The following is a 23,677-nucleotide window of genomic DNA, read 5'->3' on the forward strand; positions in this document are numbered from 1 at the left end:
CCTTCCAGAGGACGAGGAGATCTACGACGTCCCTCCCATGATGGCAATGACACTGCTGGCCGGATTCACCATCAATGTCGTTGTCAGTGTCTTTTTTTCTGTAGTTGTTGCTTTGTCTATATTGTATTATTGAACGCATACAACATGTCTACACTACACGCAAATGTTACATGCAAATGTAGCTCAGGACAAATAAATATAAGAAGTTTTCTTGCAGCATTCCCAGGTTTTCGTCGTGGTGCACATCCTGAGGAGCGGCGAGGAATATGTAAGTGACACCAGCCGACACGACACGACACTAGAGACACGTGACCACATTATCATCACACATAGACAATCTGAGAAGAAGAGAATAAAAAACTATGTAAAACAACACTTTATACATCATATTATACAATCCTACTCTATAACATACTGCCAGGTCGTTTACTTCCAATGTGAATAGCAAAGGGAAATGATGGGTTAAGACTCTGTTCACATTAGAAGTAAATGACCTCGCCAGTGTTTCATGTTATTTTCATTTCTATATTTTTACAGGCAATACTCATCAGAATCCTGATCATGGAGAGCTACGTAAGTGATATCAGCAAATCATTAGAACATAGGACAGAATGTGATATAATATTAATATTTGTCACATACATGACCGTATCTGATATTACAGAAAATCTGCTTCACTGCCCCCTCCCCACATAAGACAATATCATACAATTGTGTTAGTTATTGTGCTGTATTGTAGCGCTCTATAGAGATTGTCATCATACACATCAGTCACTGCCCACAATGGGGCTCACTATATAATGTTCCTATATCACACACATATACAGTAGGGTCAGTTTTATAGGAATATCAGTACATTATGGAGTGTAGAGGAAACTCATGTAAAGACCAGGAGAACAGACAAACTCTATGCCCATGTACTTTGTTGGATCCAGAACGCCTTAGATTTAATATATTTATCTCTTTACTTCTCTAAGGATGAAGATGAAGACGATGAAGACTCTGAGGACGGGGTAAGAGCCTTGTACATATAGACTGTAATACATACATGTGATACACAGCCCAGAAGATCTCAGAGTCTATAATTCTGCAGATTCTTCTTATTCTGTGATTGCACGTTACTGACTGATCACTGACACATAACATGTCAATCCATTACACCAGCACCCGAGATCCTCTATAGAGCAGGATCTTCTCACCATTTCACCATAGAGCCACTAGATTACTGCACATGATCATAAGATTACACGGCACAGAAAACTAACCATTACCTGATCTATTGCAGCCGATCTACGTGAATCCGGGCGACGATGTAAGTGATGTCTCCACATAGTCATATTATATCATAGAGATCCATATCTTATCCTTACATCCATCTAAAATAGATATTTATTTATTTTTATTTGTGACTTCATTACAGAAATAGATTGACAGGCTGATCAGAAGGGCCAGCTCTGTCCTGGGGAGCCCCCTGGACCCAGTACAGGTGGTGGGTGACAGATGCATACTGTCTGTGGTGACCTCCATGCGGGAGAACAAATTCCACCCCATGTATGGGACCCAGATGGGACTTGGCAGCACTGTAAGTGACCGTCTGCTTCATCCTAAGTGTGAGAAGGAGCACTATCGCAGGTCCTTCCTTCCAACCGCGATCAGGCTGTATAATCTACATCAGACCAAGCGAAGATCACTCCGCACAGAAAACTAAATGATTATGAAGTCTTCCTTCTTCTGTTCCTTAGCTACTATGGACTCCTAGTATATCTTCTCAGCATATGTGTGTCTACTTCTGTAATATATTACTATGTATATATCCTGTATTTGTATTACTGTCAGAATTTGAACTTGTGACCTGCTGTCTTGCCCAGTGTCTCCTTGCTTCCTGAGCTATTCAGCTTGTTGAATATCTGTCTGTTGGACTTCTGTGTGGAATCTGCTCCTGAGGCTCATCAGCTCTATCTAATGATTGGAACCCGCCCTGTATTACTCTGATTGGGTTGCCTATATATAGGGGACTCTGACACTTCTTGATGTGTTGGTATTGTGTTCTGTTTATTTCAGATACAGCCTGAACACCCAGGAGCCCTCCTTGCTGGAGATCTTCTTCATTTCCTTGGAACTCCACCTGCTGACTGCAAGCTCACTGTAGCTCTAATACAGCTCCTGAATTACTATAAACTTCTACCTGGTCTTTTCTCATCTTCTCTTGGACTACTGCCTCAGCCCCCTGTGGGCTACCCACGTGCTGTCTCCAGCTGCCTCTGCATTCCCCGACTACTGGACTCCTGATCCTGTACCACTAGTATCGTGACAATTACTATGCTGCTGTAACATGCTGAAATTTCCTATTAAACATCCTATTAAAGGATGATCTTATCTTATCTTATATTATTTATAGGAATCAGAGACATCAGAAGAAGAAGCCTCAGAGTCAACTGAAGATGCAGAGTAAGAAGAGACATCAGATGAAGAGGCCTCAGAGTCATCTGAAGATAGAGAGGAGGAAACACCTTGCTGCGCCTGGTCCTGCATCCCAGTAAGACGGATCCTCCGCAGAGTTAGGGCCAGGATCGCCTCCTTCTTGCGCAGAATTTAGGTAAGTATAGTCACAATAAAATTTAAAAAGAAGAAAAAGTCAGAACATAATTATAATATAGAGTGATAGTGGTCACATATGATATAAACTAGACAAGATAGGAATAATTATAAATCTAAAGTTATAGTAAAAAAAAATCTGAAAAATACACTAAATAGAATATTATTTCATCATGTAAGTTAAAGGGGTTGTCCAGGAATTGGGACAATCTGTATGGAGGCCAGAAGAGGTGTCGCATTAAAATACCCATTCTCCCCTATGCCCAGCGCTCGGTTATCCACTGCCTGTGTCTGTTCAGTCTCTGCTGCTACCTGGATGCTGTAAGTCCTGCGTCCCATGTGACTGCTGACCTCAATCAGTGGCTTGAGTGGCCGCTGGAGAGGGAACTGATGACATCACTCACACCATCACCGGTTACTTACCAGCGACTGCTGTGGCTACTCAGCGGTCACGTGGGACGCAGGATTTACAGCATCCAGGTACCAGCAAAGTCTGAACAGACACAGGCGGCGGGTGACAGTGTGCCAGGGATAGGTGCGGGTGCTTTTCTTTTATTTTCCCTGGCCTTCACAGGAGTTGGTCCAATTCCTAGACAACCCCTTTAAGATAACAATATAATCTAAGTAAAATAATAAAAATAGTAAAAAAAAAAATCTAACATAGAAATAGACATAAAATATCATAAACAGGGTTTAAGTTTCCCTGCACACATCAGCTTGCTGTGCCGCCCCTCCCCCTCAGCATCGGAGTGTGAGGAGAGAAGTCTCTTGCAATGTCAAAGCTTACTCCACTGCCAGGCAGAGCTGCACAGGAGTTTCCTCCATGTCCTGTGCACCCAACAATACACTCAAAGGTAAGTATATATTCTTGTTTAAATATGTGTATGTGTTTACATTATGTGTCTTATATACTGTGAGTCCTGTATGTGTGTAAATAGGTGTGTGTATGTTGTATATGACTGTATGTGTGTGAGTAGATGGATATATGTGTAAGTATATACAACTATCTATCTGTATTTTCTTCTATACATGTCTACCATTATACATACTAAAATTGTATTTTATAATGTGATGCTTAGGCCTGGTTCACATCTGCGTTCAGGTTTCTGTTCGGGGAGTCTGTTTGGATACTCCTCAAACAGAAACCTATACGCACCCCTTTCCATCATGCCTTCAAACCGCCCCGTCTTGCTTGCGCTCCGAAAATTCCTCTTTCTCTCTTTCATCACCATTTCTTGCGTGCTTTCTTCGTCTGTCCACAAGAAAATGGCGCTCGGGCATGTGCAGTAGCGCTCAGAAAGGAGTGTTACTGCGCATGCCCGAGATTTCAATGTATATGTATAGTGACATGAGAGATGCTGGAGGTGGTTACAAGGGGAGAGGGGGAGGAATTCTTTGGCGCACAAGCTAAAGAGGGGCCGGTTTCAAAGTATGACGCAGGGGGGTGCACGGTGGCTTGGAGGAAAGCCAGGGTGCACAGACAGGCTCATTTACATATCGGTTTTACTGGTATGTTATAAAAATGGGGGGGGGGGGGGGTCCTTTAAAAAAAAAAAAAAAGAGTAGCAGTGACCCCCTGCAACCACTATTATGTCCCACAGCGGCTATGGAGCATAATAGAGTTAGGCGGGCAACTGTGGGGCATAGTAGAGGTTTTGGGGGCCGCTGTGGAACATAATATATATAGACGAACACATTTCCCCTGACCCCACCCCCCCTCTGCTACCTGATGCGTACGATCAAAGGAAAAGTCTAATTTAAAAAAAAAAATAAAACTATAGGTGTATAATATAAAATGTTGCGGTAAAATTAGGGGTCTCAGCTTTATACTCGAGTATATTTGGTACTTATTGCGTAGACCTAAAATATATATGTGTGACAGGGCCCTATGCAGTGTCATTACTGCAGTGAACCAGGGAGTAGCTGATCGCCAGGACTTGGGGTCAGGAAGGATTCCCCCCCCCCCTTATATGGGGGTTCTTTTCGCTTTCCTCTGGGTCACACTATTTTATGCAGTAAATCCTATAAATTATACTGGATGGTTTCTAATTATTTTATATGTATTATAGTAATAAAGCTTAGCTTAATTAAATTAATTCATTGTGTCTGTGTCTTCTTTATTGTGTAGTGTTGCCTTTTATAAAATCCCCTGAACACTCTGGTGGTTGGGATCCAGAAAGAAGGGGTCATATACTATGTGGGGGCAAGAGAAAGGGGTCAGGTGTCCCGTTGTGGGTAAAAAAAAAAAAAAAAAAAAAAAAAAAAAAAAAAAAAAAAGGGTTGTATATTGTGTGGGGGCCAAATAAAGGAGGTGTTATACTATGTGGGAGCCAAATAATGGGATTTGTTGATCTGCCGGTGGCCGCGCCGCACCTCCCATGAGGCGACCTAAAGCGACCGCTTCAGGCGGCGCTATGTCAGGACCCCTGGGAGGGCGGCATTTTTGCTAACCTAAGCCAGTCCAGGACAAGCTGTCCTGGACTGGCTTAGCACCGAGCGGTGGTTTGGGGAGGCCACTGGAGCAGCGCTGCTCCAGCGGCCTCCCCTCATGCTCAGGCCCTCTCCGTGCCTGCTCTCTGCCGGCGAACGGCGCTAAGCCCCGCCCCCTTCGAGTCACCACGCCCCCTCCACTCAGCCACGCCCGCACTCCGCCCCCTCCTCCGGGGGGGGGGGGCGGCGAAAGGGGCAGGTTCACCCCTGGCCGGTGGGGGTGTGGGTCCCGACTAGGGGAGCTCCATCACACAACTAAAGATAGCTGGGTGGCTATTTTTTTTAAATATTATGGGGGGGATAGCTTTCTATGATTTGCCTCAGGCAGCAGAGAGGCTAGGGTCACCCCTCTTTTTGGGTCATGCCATTTGGGGCAGGGTCAAAATATGACTGTTATACTGTAGAGGTATCGGTGGGTATTGAGGCAGAGGAGGTAAAGACGAGTCATCTGTAATTGGCATCCAAGAGGGGACAACAACGGGGTCAAGCCCAAGAATATCCCAAGCACTTTCCAAATCTGCCAGATGGTCAATGGTGATTCTTTGACCATTTTTCATTATTGAGAGGCCAAAGGGGAAGAGCCAGGTGTAGGGTAAGTTGTGGGTGTATAGTCCCTCCAAACAGGGCACATCATGTGACGTTTTGCAAAGAGAATGGTGTTGTCTTTGTACAGTGAAAATGGAGCACCACTATAGGAGATTGTAGTTCTGCCATTGTTGAAACTACAACCAGAACACAGAACCGTTTTGCACCGATCGCTGCTGTTTAACCCTTTAGATCCTGTGGTCAAACGGGACCGCAGCGTCTAAATGGCACAGTGATGGCATACAGTAGTATTGCAGTGAATAGCCTGAGCGATCCGACCCCCTAGGTTTCCTGCTGTAAAAATTTGCTAGTAAATGTGCCCTATCTAACTGGCATAAAACTGGCATGGCAAGAAATAAATGTGTGGATGACAATATAAAAAATTCCCTATAAATGTGCCATTGATTTGGGAAGTGATTATGGGATGAATACAAGGCACCATCTTCCCATGCCTGTCTCAAAGCCCTTAGGACAGTCATCATAAAAACAATACCCCCTATACCAGCAGGGTCGGACTGGGGTGTCTAGGGGCCACCAGTGGAATTGTTTTTAGGGACCGACCATCAGGACAGTTGAGCTGCACCGAGACAGGACGACTAAAGGTAATAACATATCAGGAGCCATGCTGCTCACCTGCCATACGATGTGCACCACTGCACTATCTAAAACCACTGCTACATCCTGTATGGTAAGTGATCAGTGCAGCTCCTAGGGTTGTCATCATTACCTGTAGCTGCACTGTAATGGAAAAACTCATCTGCAGAGGTCCTGACTGTTGTATCATCACAGATGTAATATTGATGGTCTATCCTAAGGACAGGCCATAAATATTAGAAACATGGATAAATCCTTTAAAGATGTTGTCCAGGACTTGGAGCAACTCATGTGGTGGGCTGGAGGTTTAAAATAAAAAAGCATACTCGCCTGTCCTCAGCACCCCGTTGTCCGCCGCCAGTGTCCATTCAGTCTCGTGCTGGCACCTTCTTGCTGGGAGTCCTGCACCTCATGTGACCACTAAGAGGAATTGGGTACAGGATTTCCAGAAATGAGGTGTGAGACCGAACAGACAGAGGAGGACAACAGGGTGCTGAGGACAGGTGAGTATGTTTTTTTTTTTTAAATTTTACACCTCCGTGGCAGCCACAGCGTCCTGCAGGTGATATTTGCATCTAACCATATAGTGGACCCCTGAATGAATGTCATTGGTGGGCTGTAGGCGCCTCAGTCTGACACTGGGTTCATTATATAAAACTATAAACTTAAAGGGATCCTATCATAGAAACCTTTTTTTTATGATTAACACGTCAGAATAGCCTTAAGAAAGGCTATTCGTCTCCTACCTTTCGTTGTCTTCTCCGCGCCGCCGTTCTGTAGGAATCCCAATTCTTGTCGGTATGTAAATGAGTTCTCTCGCAGCACTGGGGGCATCCCCCAATGCTGCGAGAGAACTCTCTCCTGCGCCGCCTCCATTTTCATCAGCAGCGTCTTCCGGCGCAGAGCAGACTGTGCAGGCCCACAGGCCACGAGAAAATGGCCGCTTACAATACAGTGCTAGCGGCCATTTTCTCATGGCCTGTGGGCATGCGCAGTCTGCTCTGCCCAAGGCCTAGAAGTTGGAAACCTGCACCGTAAGAAGAGGATGAAGAAGATGCTGCTGACGAAGATGGAGACGGCGCTGGAGAGAGTTCTCTCATAGCATTGGGGATGCCCCCACTGCTGTTTGAACGCGGGTGCCCGCCCCCAGTGCTGCGAGAGAACTCATTTGCATAGCGAAAAGAACCGGGATTCCTACAGAATAGCGACGCGGAGAAGACAACGAAAGGTAGGATCAGAATAGCCTTTCTTAAGGCTATTGTCATCATTACAGGCTATTAAGGCTATTGTCATTATTTCTTAAGGCTATGCTGACGTGTTACTCAGATAAAAGGGTTTCTATGATAGGATCCCTTTAATACCATAAAGGGGTGTGCTGTATGCCACCTTGGGCTCCCTTGTTGGAGGACCTCCCCTTATTCCACAACCATAACCAAGAAATTTTCCTCTCAATCCTAAAATCTACTGTTTGCTGTCTTACAATGACATTGTCCGTGGGGTACGTAAGGGGGTTTAGAATGTGACCCACTGAGGACAGGGGCTGTAATTCTCCGACCTGTGTACTGCGCTATGGAATATGTTGGTGCCATAAGAAATGAATAAAAGGCCATGCTGGGGATAGTAGTTCATATTCACTCCACATCCCAGGTAGCAGAGACCACTGATATCCTTGGGGTTCACTTATTTGTCACATCAGTGTCTTTGTAACCTGTCAGAACACGTGACCCTCATTCCAAGCAGATATTACACAAGAGACATGATAAGCTTGTGTCCTCCTCGGGCCTTCACTGCCCTCAACGTGACTGAGAGAAGTTTCCAGGTTTATTTCTCCCAACTATTGTTTAATACTGTGGCTGCTTTCTGTGCTTCCAGCAACTTCTTCCCCTCCTCCTCCTCTTTCCTTTATCCCACTGCTTCTGTGCTTTGCTTCCTAGCTCTCCAGTAAGCAATTATTCTATTGCACTACCAGGCCTGACCATGTAGTGTCGCTAGCGATGTGAATAATGGCTGCTTTTCAGTGCCGACGAGCGTGAGGGCGGTGGACGATACCAACGTACAGACAGGGGACAAGTTTCTGGTATATTAGCTAAAATACAGACGAGACACGACTAGTGAGACGCTCAATAAATTTGAAGCAATATTTACATCTGTTTATCTGGTAGGTACACTGTCATTTCTAGTTACGTTAATATTGTCGGTGGATATAATACAGGATTGATGTGATCTCCCCTTTTCCGCGACTTGGTGTGTGCAGCCGCTGTCAGGGGAGGGGGCGGTCCGTGGACGCTCATTCTCTTTAGTGTTTGTCAATGTTGGAGGTGTGAGCAGCCCGGCCCGGGACAGCCAGGTAACTGTGCGGCACGATACAAGGGCTGCCGGTAGTCGTGACACACGTGTGACACACTAGTGTCTGCGCTAGCGGGGTATGACAGGCTGATGAATGCACCATCACAGGGCTTAGGTACCCAGTGCATCAGTGGGCACCTAGACTGCAGGGGAGTACCAGCTACTGTAATGCCAGCTGTGCCAGGCTGCACTGGATGCTGCATACATGCATGTGTGCTGTGACATGGTGCAGCACCATATATATAGATGGATACATATATCTCTATGTATATGATATACATTACATATGTGTCTGTAGGTTGTGCATCATGTATAGCCTTATTCTTACACCATAATGCATGGTATAATGTGGTGCTATATGGGGTTACACATCTGTCATGCTGGGGGGCGACTACTGCGGTGGCCGGTGCCACTTCTAGGGGCAGCCCTTACAGTTGCAAAAAAAAATATGGCAGCTCCATGGTTAGGCTTGTTATGCTTTCTATGGGCCCGCAAGGGGTAAATGGCTGAAAGGGTGTGTTGCCCTTTTGCCCTATACAGGGTAGTGGTAAACCCAGCTGTGGGCATCATTGAGGCTTTGCAAATACAGGTACATGGCTCCGGGGGCAATGCGAGAAACTTAGGCCTTGTAGCTAAACTTGTGATGACCATGTTTTGACAGCAGGTTTACAACATAAAAAACTGTATGTTTGGGCTGTCCCAATACACAGGGATACTGGATGCTGTGATGTCACAGGGTGGGGATGGAGGATGCTGTGATGTCACAGGATGGAGGATTCTGTGATGTCACAGGACGGGGATGGAGGATGCTGTGATGTCACAGGACGGGGATGGAGGATGCTGTGATGTCACAGGACGGGGATGGAGGATGCTGTGATGTCACAGGATGGGGATGGAGGATGCTGTGATGTCACAGCATGGGGATGGAGGATGCTGTGATGTCACAGGATGGGGATGGAGGATGCTGTGATGTCACAGGATGGGGATGGAGGATGCTGTGATGTTATAGGACTGGGATACAGGATGTGGTAATGTCATAGGACGGGGATAGAGGATGCTGTGATGTCACAGGATGGGAATAGAGGATGCTGTGATGTCACAGGATGGGAATAGAGGATGCGGTGATGTCATAGAACGGGTAGAGGATGTGGTGATGTCTTAGTACTGGGATAGAGGATACTATAATGACATAGGACTGGGATACAGGATGTGGTAATCTCATAAGACAGGGATAGAGGATACTGTAATGTCTTAGGACGGGGATAGATGATGTGGTGATGTCATAGGACTGGGATAGAGGATGCTGTAATGACATAGGACTGGGATACAGGATGTGGTAATGTCATAGAACGGGGATAGAGGATACTATGTTGTCACCGGACGGGGATAGAGGATACTCTGATGTCTCAGAACAGGGAGGGGACGGGGTCGCTTGTCACGCAAGATTGCCCCTTTATTGTAACATCACAATATTAGAATAGATGGAGTGATGTCACAGGCCATGAATAGTGCAGATAGTATTTCTGCAGAAAACGTACAATGTACATAGAAGTGATGACCATGGGTTTCCATAGTAAAACTTAATTTCCATCATTAAGAGTATTTATGCCTAAAAGGAAATGGGGCCTACTTAATGACGGGTCCGTAGCAGCAGCTGTACCTAGTGCATGGTGTCAGCACATGGTAAAACCAACCAAAAGTGACAGCTGTAATGTGTATGATCTGACCCTGTTGTGTGATCCAGAAGTCAGTGGAAGGTGAAAATCTTAACTTAAATCACACTAAAGTTGAATGCAGTTGCACAAAGTGCTCCCGCTCTTGTGCAGGGAATGGTATGCACACAAGTGGTGTTTAGCTCACAAACTCACCATTATGTTTATCAGACATGTTGCCTTAGTCCTTGTAAAACTCGTACATACAATATCTTGCATGGGAAGAACTCTGGGATTTTTTGATAATTGTAGAATGTGGATATTCTGACTTTTGTAACTTCTAGCGGTATGTACATCATGTTACAGTTATGTTCTTTGAGAAAACCACCCAAAATTGCATAAGAAGGTGGTCTTTTGGGGTCGGTCTTTTCAAAGAAGAAAATTGAAAATCAGAGAAAACGTGGTATGGGGGGAAGGGGGGTAGACTCTTCACAAAGTGTTGGTCTTTTGGAGAGGTTTCACTGTATTAAGTATGGTACAGGTAATGATACTGACTTCTGTTTATTAGCCTCCTGCTTTATATATTCACTTTCTTAAAGGAGCTGTCCAGGAATTGAACAAATCACAGAGGAGGACGCGGAAGGTGTAACTAAAAAAAAAAAAAAAAAGACCACTGTTGCTTTCCATTCTGGCATGTGCCATTCTTTTGCAACTGAAAGTCCTGTGTCACATGTAATGGACCTGGTGATGTATGTGAGTGATGTTACTGGGTCACTAATGAGGCCACTTATTGGCTTCTGTGGTCATGCGCAGCAATTCCTGGACAACCACTTGGCCATGTGTCCTTAAAGCTACTTCTAATAATGTTTTGTGACTTGAAGCCTTGGTCGCAATGACAATCCTTTCACTAATATTATCAAATGAATTGCAGCAATCTTTGATCATTTTGATCTTTGTGGCCATAATCGCTGCTTATCCTGAGCCAAAGACTGGCCGGTCAAAATGGGTTAAAAAGACGGAGAGGAAGTACTCCACTCACTAGGTATCATGCTGTTTCCATTTGATGGTTATCTGGTCCCCTTTGGTCTGTATTTCTTGATTCCTTCTTGACACACGGGAAATGACCCAAAGCAGTGATGGACTGAGCGGACATTTCATGTGTGTTGAGAAGGGACTGGGAGATGGAGATCAGCAGGGATAAAAGCATTGAGAAGCAGAAGGACGGAAAAACCGATGTGTTTTATGACCGACACAAATGGAGCCTGAGGGACTCCATTGACTGTAATGGTGTCTGTTGGATGTCCGGCCTTTTTAACTCAAATTGCTGGACAAAAAAGTGGGGATTGCACCAGCATCTGCCGGGTCTGTGCTAGAGATCCCAGCGCAGATGTAACCCTGGCCTTAGGCTGGGATCACACCACCAGGTTTCACCTTTCAAACTCAGTCCATTTGTTTCCTGAATTTACTGGCCTGACGTTCATGCCAGGAGTGGGACTATAGTTATTCTATTATAGTTATCTATACTTCTAGGAGTCTCTACCTCCCAGTGACATACTGTCAGCAGGCAAAACATCTTTTTCCTTGCTTGTGCTAGCTTAGACCAGTACAAAAATATAGTACAGAAAATCTGGTCCATATGTTGGCTGGATTTCCTGGCACAATCCCAGTCCGAGGCCAGTGTCCCCTCGGTTCTGCTGTCCCATACTGTAGGTAGAACGGGACAATAAAGGCGTCGGAGATCCAGGAGCTGCTAACACCGTAGGTTACTATGATCCTGGACTGAGTTTGGGCTGGGAAGTCTGGTCAGTATAGAGACTGGACTGCATTCCCCTCTGGACTGGAGTTCCTCCATTTTCATCCGATAAATGTTAATTGTATACTAAAAAGTTATATGCTTTTGCTATGTACTTTCTGTATCAATTCCTCCCAGTTTACTAAATCTGCTTACTGTCATTCTCTTATTTACTTCCAGTTTCTAAAGAGTTCAGTTTGTGGTCATTGACAGCCATATAGGTGCACAACTCAATATAATACAGATATACACCTATGTACATGACCATGTGCTGATTTTAATCCGCTGGAAGTAAAAGAATTACAATAAACAGATCTAGAAAACTGTGAAGAATTGATATAGAAAGTACAGTGAAAACCACCCAAAATTGCATGCAAAAGTGGTCTTCTTGGAGGTGGTCTTCTTAAAGGGATTCTATCATTAAAAACTTTTCTTTTTTTCTAACTAACACGTTGGAATAGCCTTAAGAAAGGCTATTCTTCTCCTACCTTTAGATGTCTTCCTCGCCCCACCGTTCGGTTAAAAATCCAGTTTTTCGTCGGTATTCAAATTAGTTCTCTTGCAGCACTGAGGGTGGGCTTCAGCGCTCAAACAGCACTGGGGGCATCCCCAATGCTGCAAAAGAACTCTCTCCAGTGCCGCCTCCATCTTCGTCAGCAACGGCCTCTTCATCTTCTTCTTCCGGCACTAGGGGTCACACTTGTGCGCCTGCACAGTCGGCTCTGCCATCGGGCCGCAGGCAGAGCCGAGTGCAGATGCCGGCGGACATTTTTTTGAGCATGTGCAGTACGCTCCTGTAGTTCTATGGAGTACAGGGCGTACTGCACATGCTCGCGTAAGCGGCCCGATGGCAGAGCTGACTGTGCAGGTGCATAAGTGTGACCCCCAGTGCCGGAAGAAGAAGAAGATGAAGAGGCCGTTGCTGACGAAGATGGAGGCGGCGTTGGAGAGATTTCTTTCGTAGCATTGGGGACGCCCCCAGTACTATTTGAGTGCTGGGGCCCACCCCCAGTGCTGAGAGAGAACTCATTTGCATACCAACGAAAAACTGATTTTTAACCGAATGGCTGGGCGAGGAAGACATCTAAAGGTAGGAGAAGAATAGCCTTTCTTAAGGCTATTCTGACGTGTTAGTTAGAAAAAAAGTTTTTAATGGTAGAATCCCTTTAAAGAAGCTAGTATGAAAAGCTGAAAATCTGTCAAGGAAAATATAATCTGTGTTGGATGGTGGTCACTTGGAGAGGTTTCATTGTATTTTGCTAAATTGTATAACTCTTCATTATACAAACAACATTTGGTGAAATTGGACAACCCCTTTAAGTACAAGGAGTAGTTGGGCTTATCCTGGTGTCCTTGGGCCTATTTCTATATTTTACATGTCTCTTCCTCCCCTCATACTGTTACACTGGTATACTGCAGCTGCATCTCCCTCCTTGTGCAGTATTAGGCCAGTCTCAGACAGGCATATTCAGTCAGTGAAGTATGTTCTATATTGAGTGTATTTTCCATTCTGAATACTGTCTTGGGGTCTGGTCTCGCGACATCTATGATGCTGTGGGTCACTTTATGACCAAGGGAATACTATCCCGTACTGAGAGCACGATTACAGTACAGAATAGTAGTCTCGCAATGCTGTGGTGCTATGAGTGGTGCTATGAGACTAGATCCATGCACAGTGTTCTGTATGGGAAATACAGCCAATATATGCTCCGTATGTCACATACTGAATACCCCCATCTGAAATTGACATAAAGTGATTTTTCCACCACTAACACTTATCCTATATATTTTGTGAATAGTCTGTGTCATGGTCATGACAATGGAGGTTCCCCAAGTGCCCTATGTAAATGGAGCATGACCACCAGTCCCTAGTTCTTGTGATCACTTAAGATCCAGTGGTTGGATCCCCAGTCATCACACTTATCCGCTTTAAATGTTACTTGAAAGGGTTTCTCCATTACTATTGTATACTAGATGGATTCTTTTGGTGACGGAAGGTTTTCTGAAAGTTTCAAAGAGTCCTAGAAACAGAAAAGAATGTACAGTTGGTGCCGTTTCTCCAGTGTTTCTTACATTCATGTGTACTATTGATTTATGTATAAGAATATGGCAGTAGATACAGTTTAGTACACCAGTGAACCATAGTTGGGGTGTATTTAGGTGGTACTCTAAGTGGAGACTCCCGTCAGTCTTATCCATTGGATTGTTACTTAGAGAATGCTCTGTAATGTTAGATCCAAATCATGCAGGTGTCTCCCTGTGGTGAGAAGGCCAGGGTCGAAGTATGTAATTTGGCCATGAATATTTGTGGTCTGACACATGGTTTTGGGATATAATTGCCATTGTGGAGGGCCTTTCCTATGTTATTAGATTTACTTTAATGTGGTGAGAATGAACCACGGGCGAGCTGGTGTCCTTGTGTCAGACCACAGTGACCGATTTGCTCCTGCAGAAGGTGCATGAAGTGTACTTGTATACTGTATTTCAGTAGGGAGAAGAGGATAAGCTACTGCCTGATAGTAATTTATTACAACATATGGACTTCATAGATGGGACTCTGGAACTTGCTCTATGCAAAGTCTTCTTGGGCGTTCACATCTCCATCTGGAGCTCTAGTTTTCTTTTCCATTATAGGAATAGAAAGACTGAAATCCTGAAGGGACTGATATATTGCATGACAAATGCACCCTGATGGTCCCTCTTGACCATAATGGGGTCAGTTCAGTTTCCGCTATGGTGTCTGTCATTTTGCCAGACAAAAAAGTCCTTCATGCAAGATTTTTTCATCCTTGATTCTTGATGGAAGCTGCGCCAGTGTCTTCTAAGGCCGAGTTCACACGGGGTATTTTGATCAGGAATTGAGGCGGAATCTGCTTCAAAATCCTGACCATAAAAAAAACGTCTCTCATTGAAATGAATGGGAGCTGGTCAGCTCTTTTTCTCCGGGAGCAGTTTGTTCCGGCTCCCGGAAAAAAAGAAGCGACATGCTCATTCTTCGGGCAGATTCGTCTTGCGACATCCGCCTGAAGACACTCCCTCCTCCAGACTAGGCCCATTCATTTGGGCCTAATACGGAACAGAGTGCGCGGCTGGATGTCGGTGCACTGCATCAGCCTCCAGTCGCGGCTACCTGTCTTTTGGACTGGAATCTCAGGTGGCTTCCGCATCAAATTCTGGTCCAAAATACCCAGTCTTAATCCGGCCTAACCTGTGACACAGAAAAGAATTTAACCTTACAGAGCGGCTCCTGTTTTGGTGGACCCGGCATTACATGGCTATTTATTTCACACTCCATCAAGTACTGCTATATTTCTTGTAGTCAGAGCTTCCTCTGGTGATAAGTTGATTTCTACATTTAGCAAGAGCTTATTTTTCGGAGGCATCCCCTTTTAGGACGAGGTTTTGACCGGTGCAGGGTCGTATTGCCATTCAGTTTTGGCCTGGACTTTTAGTTTCCCAATTGCTGGTGCTCTTAGAAATGGGCCCCAACTATTGGACATTTATGGTATACTCTGTATATAAGCCATAGCTGTACGACAGAAAAAAACTTTTAAGGTAAAAGCGCCATGTTGTGGAACCACAAGTGTGTAATAGATTTAATGGAAAGAGAAAAACGCATCAAAAACTTTAAAAAAAAATTGTTTTTTTTTTTAATTTTTTCTTTCCACACAGTATTTTTCTTTGGGCCGTTTCCTAAGTCTAAGACCCCACATAGCAGGCTTCAGTGAAAACGCTGCCGGAAAAAGCGCGGCTGAGACGCATCATGGTTTTTTTCACAGAAAGTCCGAAGACTTTCCTTCTGAGGACTTTTTGCATTATACTTATAGGGAAACCACCAGTGTTTCTGTAGGTAGAATTCACATGATGTGATTTCCAAAAACACGACTCATATTTTTCTGCAATGTTGGGATGGGATTTGCTAGAATCCCATTCACTTTGCAGGGACTGTAAAACACAGAGGCCAAACCACTGCGTTTACTCCACTTGGGGCGTTTTCTGAGATTTAATTGATCGTTGAGAGTCCTACACCCAGGCCCACAGCTGATCAGCTAATTGAAGAGGCTGCAGTCTTCAGGTGATCGCTGCAGCCTCTTCAGTACTTTTATATGGCGACTGTGTTTGGTATTGTAGCTCAGCCTAGTCAGTGAATGGGACTGAACTGTGATCAGGCCACATGAATGACCTCACGTTGCCTGTGACGTGGAAGCAACAACATAGTACTGCTGCGGTTTCAATCAGGTGATCCACAGGGATCCCAGATGAAGGTAGATCTTCCTTTTATAACTTATCCTAGTCGTTTTAACATTGGAAATTTTCCCCCTTATTGGGGCTGGCTCAGAACATCATGAAAATGTTCATACTAAGAGCCTGCTACAAGTATAACTGCTGTGTGTGAATCCAGTCTAAGCCTATGTGTACACACCAAATATATCCTGCACTTGGTATTTCTGAATTCGTGGGAGTCTTCATCCTGGCTGTGCTCATATGAACAGATTGTGTAATTCTGAGGATTGCCTGGCCTATGGACGTCACTGGGAATAGTGTGATGTGCAGGTTCAGGCTTGATACATCAGTGTGATTCATTGTGGCTGCAGGTGGAATAATTGAGGAACTTTAACCTAATTGTTAGAAATTAGTTACTGAATGACATTGCTGTAAACTTGTAATTACGTTACATAATTCAGCGGGTACTATAAATTGTATACATCCACCCCCTGCTAGAAACTATATGGCGTATAAGAGGTGTAACTAATAAACTGTATTGTCTTTAAGGAGAGCAATGAAACCACATGGACCCCATAGACTATAGTGGGGTCTGTGTGTTTTCCGTGCGGTGTCCGCACGAATCATGCGGAGAGGAAAGTTCTTCCAAGCAGCACTCTCACTCTTGTGCGGACATCACATGGAAAACACACGGACCCCATTATAGTCTATGGGGCACTTGTGGTTTCATTGCTCACTACTTTTTAATGTGTTTGGTATTCCATTCTGGGAGTCCCCAAGCGGATTTCCTGAATGGAATACTGAGCGCAGATGTGAATCGGGCCTAAGGCCATGTTTGCGTTAGAGACTCTGTCATAGAATCTGCCCAAAATTGTTGGACGAAAATGTTTTGCATGCACAATTTTTATTTATTTTTTGGTTTTGTCCCACGTGCTCAGTTAAAAAAAAAAAAAAAAAACTGACTCGCATTGCAGAAGTGCAGCAATTTCAAAAACGCTTGCTTTTTTGTTAATCTTATTACGGTGTGTTGATTATACCTACAGGAACACTGGTGTTTTTCGTATAGATATAATGAAGCAGAAAGTCCGCAGAGGAAAAAACTGTGGACTTTCTTGGAAAAAAAAACCCATGATGCGTTTCTGCAGTGTTTTTTTTTTCAGAGACTCGCTGTGTGGGGCTTTAGCATAAAGGGGGTAATCCAAATCTATGATACAGCTACGTTTCCATTTCTCAGGTCACATGACCGTGCTCCAGCTCAGTCCCATTCAGATGTGACCAGTGGACGTGTTGTCACCCTGAGGACGTGAGGTCATAGTCTTGGATGACCCCTTTAAGAGAACATGTGTAACCAGGATGTATATTGGTTCAAAATATACAACTGTGCTATGGAACTCCATTGTGCCCAGCTGAATGCGGGTTATCCCATGAAACTTGCTAATTGCTTATTGGGGGTTGTTTTTTTTTTTTTTTGTTTTTTTGCTGCTTTTTCGGTAGAGGATATTTATTAAATGGACACGGTTCCTTGATAAATGTTGAGCACGTTAGTTGTTTTAGGTGCGCCTTTGAAGGCAGAATAGTCAGTAGCGCTGTTATTGGTGAAACATTATACATTTGAGACCTTGAGCTTTAGTACTTGTGTGAACAGAGCCTTAATATGCATATTCTGCACAATGCATACATTGTTTCTATTAATGATGCGGTACAATATACACAGTTCAGATTATCATGACAAAAGTGCCATACACTCCATTGTAGCTTGCACTTGGTGAGAATAATCTCTCCATCTTTATGTAAAGCTTCAGATTAATATTAACACCCCCAATGATTCAGCAGTTTTCCAGCAGGTCTCTTTGCAGTCGGAGCAGCTGGTCCTCGCTGCCCCCTATGTGCCTGGCTTGTCTGATGACTCAGTGTTCTGACATTGCAGGGAAGGGAATTTGCATTGTACTATTCCTAGACTGCACACAACTGACCAGGAAACATTCAGGATCCCAGTACACAGGCAATGCAGTAGTGCGCATGTTATCGACCAACTAGTGGACAAGACATGTGTGTTTGGTTTTATTTTTCCACTTTCACTAAATGATAAAGGCAAAATTTTGCATAAATAAATAGTACAAGTGAATAAAGTGTTTGCCTATAGAAGTCTATGGAGAGGGCAGGTAGGAATAGTAGTAAAGTGAAAGAGAAGCAGAGACACCAGCAATTGCGGCATTGAGTTTTCTGTCTCAACCAAGGTGTATGCACGCTAGTACTGTTCACTACTGCTGTATAATATACTCCGTGTTACTTCTGAGTGATGCTGTGTTCAGCTTTCTGTTCCTCAGGTCTGCTTGGGAACCCAAGAAACGGAAACCTAATCTGATTAACAAGCGGTTACCTGTGAAAAACCATAGATCTGTGATGGCGAACCTATGGTACGGGTGCCAGAGGTGGCACTCAGAGCCCTCTCTTTGGGCACCCATCTGTGGAACAGATTATGCTGTGTGGAGGCCACTGTGGAGCCTATTGTTCTGTGTGGGGGCTACTGTGGAGCAGATTGTACTGTGTGGGGGTCACAGTGGAGCAGAAAGCTCAATAAAGCCCCATTCACATGACCATATTTTGCAGGTCCGTAATTGTCTGCAATTGTGGATCTGCACATTAAGGTTAAATTGCCGTGTTGGCACTTGGTGATAAATTAGTGGGTTATAGGTTGCAGTTTGGGCACTCGGTCTCTAAAAGGTTCGCCATCACTGCCATAGACTATAATGGGGACCAGCAGGTTTCCACTCGAAAAATGCAGAGAGAAAAGGCCTACTTCAGGACTTTTTGTAACTACAGTCACACAGCTGTTTTTAGAACAGATCTGGGGAGATTTCTTACGTCTTTTGCTGGCTTACAGGGTATGAAAAGGTTGCAAATTGTTGTGCAAATTTGATTTTTTTTTTCTTTGCAAAATTTGCAATTTTTTCTTTTTCTTTTTTTTTTTGCTCTACACCGCTCTTCCGCCTCCCTGGAAGGAAATCCCATTGGATTTATGATCATTTATGCCAGCCTACTGATATAACTCTACCCCGGCTTACAAGCGGGCATGGAGGGAGGGTCTGTATGATTTACAATGAGGCTTAGAAAATGTTGTAATAAATCTGCCCCAATGAGTTAAAAAATCACGTGTGTCCTAAAAATGACTTAATATACACATAAGCAATGTGTAACGGTGTCCGCCTTCCCCATGTGATGACGGGCAAGTGCCACATACTGGTGTCACCCACCAACAGCTGCGTTTGTTGCTAGGCCATTACTAAATGGCAGACTACATTTATAAGAGCCAACCTGGGGACTAATGAATGTATTACTGTGCTGGATGTAACATGCTGGAGGGAAGGGGAAGCTTTGTATGTGCTTTACCCGTCTAAGCAGCAGGGCCGTCTTATTGGAGTGATGTAATATACAGAGTTGCCATGGCGATCCTGCATATAACCTCCTTAGGGAAGGCTTGCATGTGTCTTGCCTGCAGAGTGAAACCTGTGCGTGTGTAAATGGTTGTGTGACAGGTGTACAAGGGATATTGCCTAAGATCAATAGTCCTCCTGGCCTATGAACCATCATTGTATAGATGAGCAAGATGAAACCTAGAAGTACAGGCCTCGTGTAATACATAATTGCCAAAAATTGATCCGTATATGCTCATTGTACACATAGGTAACGGTACAGTTTAAGGGGATGTCCACAAGGGACAGAAAAAATATGTTGTGCGTTTTGTCATGGTTTAGTAAAAAGGGTTGGAACAACTGTAGTGAAAATCTGCAACATAAATGTACACACTGCAGATTGAAAGAGACGTCTAGGCCAGGGGTCTCAAACTCAATTTACCCCGGGGGCCGCTAGAGGTAAAGTCTGGGTGAGGCTGGGCCACATCAGGTTTTCCCAATTTTTTTTTTTCTAAAAGTCATATGCTGACACCCGTAACTTTTTTTATACTTCCATGTACAGGGATGCATAGGGCGTCTTTTTTTGCGGGGCCGGGTGTACTTTTTAGTTCTACCATTTTCGGGAAATGTTATTGCTTTGATCACTTTTTATTCAAATTTTTATCAGAATCAAAACAGTGAACAAACGGCAGTTTGGCGCTTTTGACTATTTTTCCCGCTACTGCGTTTACCAAACAGGAAAAATATTTTTATAGATTTGTAGAGCGGGTGATTTCGGACACGGGGATACCTAACATGTATGTGTTTCACAGTATTTAACTACTTTTATATGTGTTTTAGGGGAAAGGCGGGTGACTTTAAATTTTTAATACATTTTTTTTAAAATGTACCGTATATACTCGAGTACAAGCCAAATTTTTCAACCCAGTTTTTGAGCTGAAAAAGCCCCCCTCGGCTTATACTCGAGTCAGCCAAAAAAAAAAATTTTTTCTTTTTTTTTTTTTTTTTTTTTAGGAGGGGGGGGGGGGGGTCTATGACCAGCCACATTATCAATGTATAGAATCTCCCATAAAATAGTGCAAAAAAAAAAAGATTTTTAAAAAATAAAAGTTCTAAATCACTCCTTTCCCTAGAATACATATAAAAGTAGAAAATTACTGTGACACACATACACATTAGGTATCCCTGTGTCTGACAGTGCCCGGTCTACTGAATATAGGGGATCTGCAGAGCTCCTGTTCCATCAGGAACGGGGTTAATAGGAGCACTGCAGATACCCTATATTCAGCCAGACTGAATTCCAAGTGGGGGATGAAAAAACAGTCCTCAAGCTCAGGGAAGGGCAGACAGACAACCAAAACACCCCCTCCCCTTCCACAGCAACTACTGGACCCAAAAGCTTTTCCAGTAAAATTTTCCAGTAGGTGCTGCATTTCCCCCCTAGGCTTATACTCGAGTCAATAAGTTTTCCCAGTTTTTTGTGGTAAAATTAGGGGGGTTGGCTTATTCTCGAGTATATACGGTATATATATATATATTTTTTTACTGTTTAAATTTTTTTTTTTTTTTTGCATTTATTAGACCCCCTAGGGGTGCTGAACCCCAGGGGGTCTGATCACTAATGCAATGCATTGCAAAAAATCATCATTTCTTTTGCAGGCTGCATAGACCAGATTGCAGATCGGCCAGGAGCCTTTAACAAGTTTTGCTCCAGGCGCTGGCGATCACCGGCAAAATGGCGGCGCCCATGCGCTGCCGGGAAAATGGCCTTTGACCGTGGCGCCGGAGGGGTTAATGCCTCCAATCGGTCCGGGGTTACACACCCGCATGCGCCATACTATTTCGCCAGTTACACACCCGGCATGCTCCGTACTATTATGGTGGATGTCGGGAAGGGGTTAAACATCCGGCGTCCGACGGGGGCCGCAAACTATTGTCCCGAGGGCCGCAAGATTGAGACCCCTGGTCTAGGCATATGGAACTAATCCACCAATAGATCCACATGGACTGGGGGTTTAGCGTCCCATGCTTTAAAGCTGTCTGCGTCAACATTGCGAAATAAAAAGCAAAAAAAGAACCCAAAAATCCCGTGCCTATTATATGTACTTCCAGCAGCTACGCAGTTTTGTTTGGTGAGAACCTGGGAGAAGTACACCTCGATTTTCCTGTACATGTACAGCTGAGGTGTACTTCAGTGAAGAACTGTGCAGGCCCTGGGAGTAATCCGTTAATGAGAGTGAACAATTATTATTTTTTTAATTATTTTTCCATCCATTATGCTGTAAAATGCTGCAGATTTTCTGCCTGCAAATCGACCACATGTGAACAAGCTCTAACCTGACCATGGTAATAGTCTGTCCTCTTCTATGAACCACCCTCTGAGTCCGAGGATAGAAACACTAGAGAGTGTCACTCCGGCTCTGACTAATGGCCTCCTTTTTCATCTGGATGGGTGGCATGTAATACCATGCTTGCCACACAATGTACCATCCTCATTCACATATCATTATGCAGTATGTGCATCAGTATTTATAAGCCAAAACCACTGAATAAAACCATGGCTAATCCCATCCACACATTGCAGAAAAAAAAAACTGCAGCAGAAAAACTGCGTTTTTACAAAAACGCCGGAATGTTTTGAAAATCGTGGAATGCGGAAATGATGGCCGTTTCCCTATAGATATAATAAGGACAGAAAGTCGGCGAAGGAAAATGCAAAAACAACACAATGAAAAAGGCTGCGGGAAAAAAATGCAATGTGTTTCTGCTGCGTTTTTCTCCATAGCATTTTTTTTCTTCATTTTGTGGCGTGGAGCCTTAGTTTTAAAGAAAAATTGTCCTTTAGAGCGTTTTGAATCCAGTTTTCTGTTGCTTGACTAGGTTCACATTACTGCCACACTGTCCGTTGTTCTGATCTGTCCCATGAAGGCTATTTGATTCCATCTGGTCCCTTCTTTTGGCTTTCAGCACCACATCTTTCTGTATTTCATTAGTATAGGCATATATCGTGTGGTAATTGTAGGGAACAAATATTCATACAGATAGGGCCTTCTCCATTAAAGACTACTTGTGACTGGAAGGTGAAATCCCTGTGATCTGCTCTATTGAAAAGATCAAAGTTTACTTCAGTTTGTAACTCAGACCTGGGTCGAAGGTTAACGTTCCGAAAGGCGTAATTCGCTGTGAACCTTATTTACTTTTCTTTGGTTTTCTCAGCAGATTTCTTACTGTATAATGATGTGATCAGAGAATCAGTAGTCGGCTTCCTTTTGATATTTTTTGCAAAAAAAAAAAAAAAGGTAGCAAGCACAACTAACAGGAAAAAAAAAGTTTGGCATTAATATCTTTTTATTGGTCTGCAAAACATTGTATACATGGTGGCAGAGGGTGTATACCGTGCTATGAGTAGTAGGAAGAATGGGAGTAACCTGGTCTATCCAGCCAGCGGAATAATTCACCCCGGGGGCAACACGGTAGCTCAGTGATTAGCACTGCAGCCTTGCAGCGCTGGAGTCCTGGGCTTGAATCCCACCAGGAACAACATCTGCAAGGAGTTTGTATGTTCTCCCCGTGTTTGCGTGGATTTCATCTCATACTACAAAGACATACTGATAAGAAAAAACAATGTACATTGTGATCCCTATATGGGGCTCACAATCGATATAAAAAATAATAATAATAATAATAATTCACCCCGAACCATCCATTCAGTAGGTGTGAATGAAACCTTTGTCCATGTTATTCTTTTGAGGATTTTGCAGTGATACGAGGTCTTTACGTTATTCCACCCGACTTGGCTCTCACATTATCGCTCTGTTTCAGTGCTCTAGCTTAGAGAAATAAGAATCAGAAGAAACGTGGTTTTCATTGTTTTGCATTTTTATTGTGGATGGAGAGATCAATATAATAAGGTATTGTGTGAGATGTCTGCGGGTACATTGAGGAAGTGGGAACATATCCCTGGAAACAGAAGAAATCTTAACAAG

At 43.9% G+C, this 23,677-nt stretch overlaps 1 protein-coding gene across 4 annotated transcripts in view; it reads left to right on the forward strand.

Moving 5' to 3' along the window:
* Positions 1-8,526: 8,526 nt before the first annotated feature.
* The window catches only part of STAU2 (staufen double-stranded RNA binding protein 2), a 186,768-nt gene continuing 171,617 nt past the window's right edge, over positions 8,527-23,677 (forward strand). For all 4 annotated transcript variants that reach the window (XM_075270414.1, XM_075270416.1, XM_075270415.1 and 1 more), the window contains exon 1: positions 8,527-8,611. The gene's annotated coding sequence lies outside the window, so the exon portion shown is untranslated. The remainder of the gene's footprint in view (positions 8,612-23,677) is intronic.

This window comes from Leptodactylus fuscus, chromosome 4, assembly GCF_031893055.1.
Source record: "Leptodactylus fuscus isolate aLepFus1 chromosome 4, aLepFus1.hap2, whole genome shotgun sequence".
Taxonomy (NCBI): Eukaryota; Metazoa; Chordata; class Amphibia; order Anura; family Leptodactylidae; genus Leptodactylus; species Leptodactylus fuscus.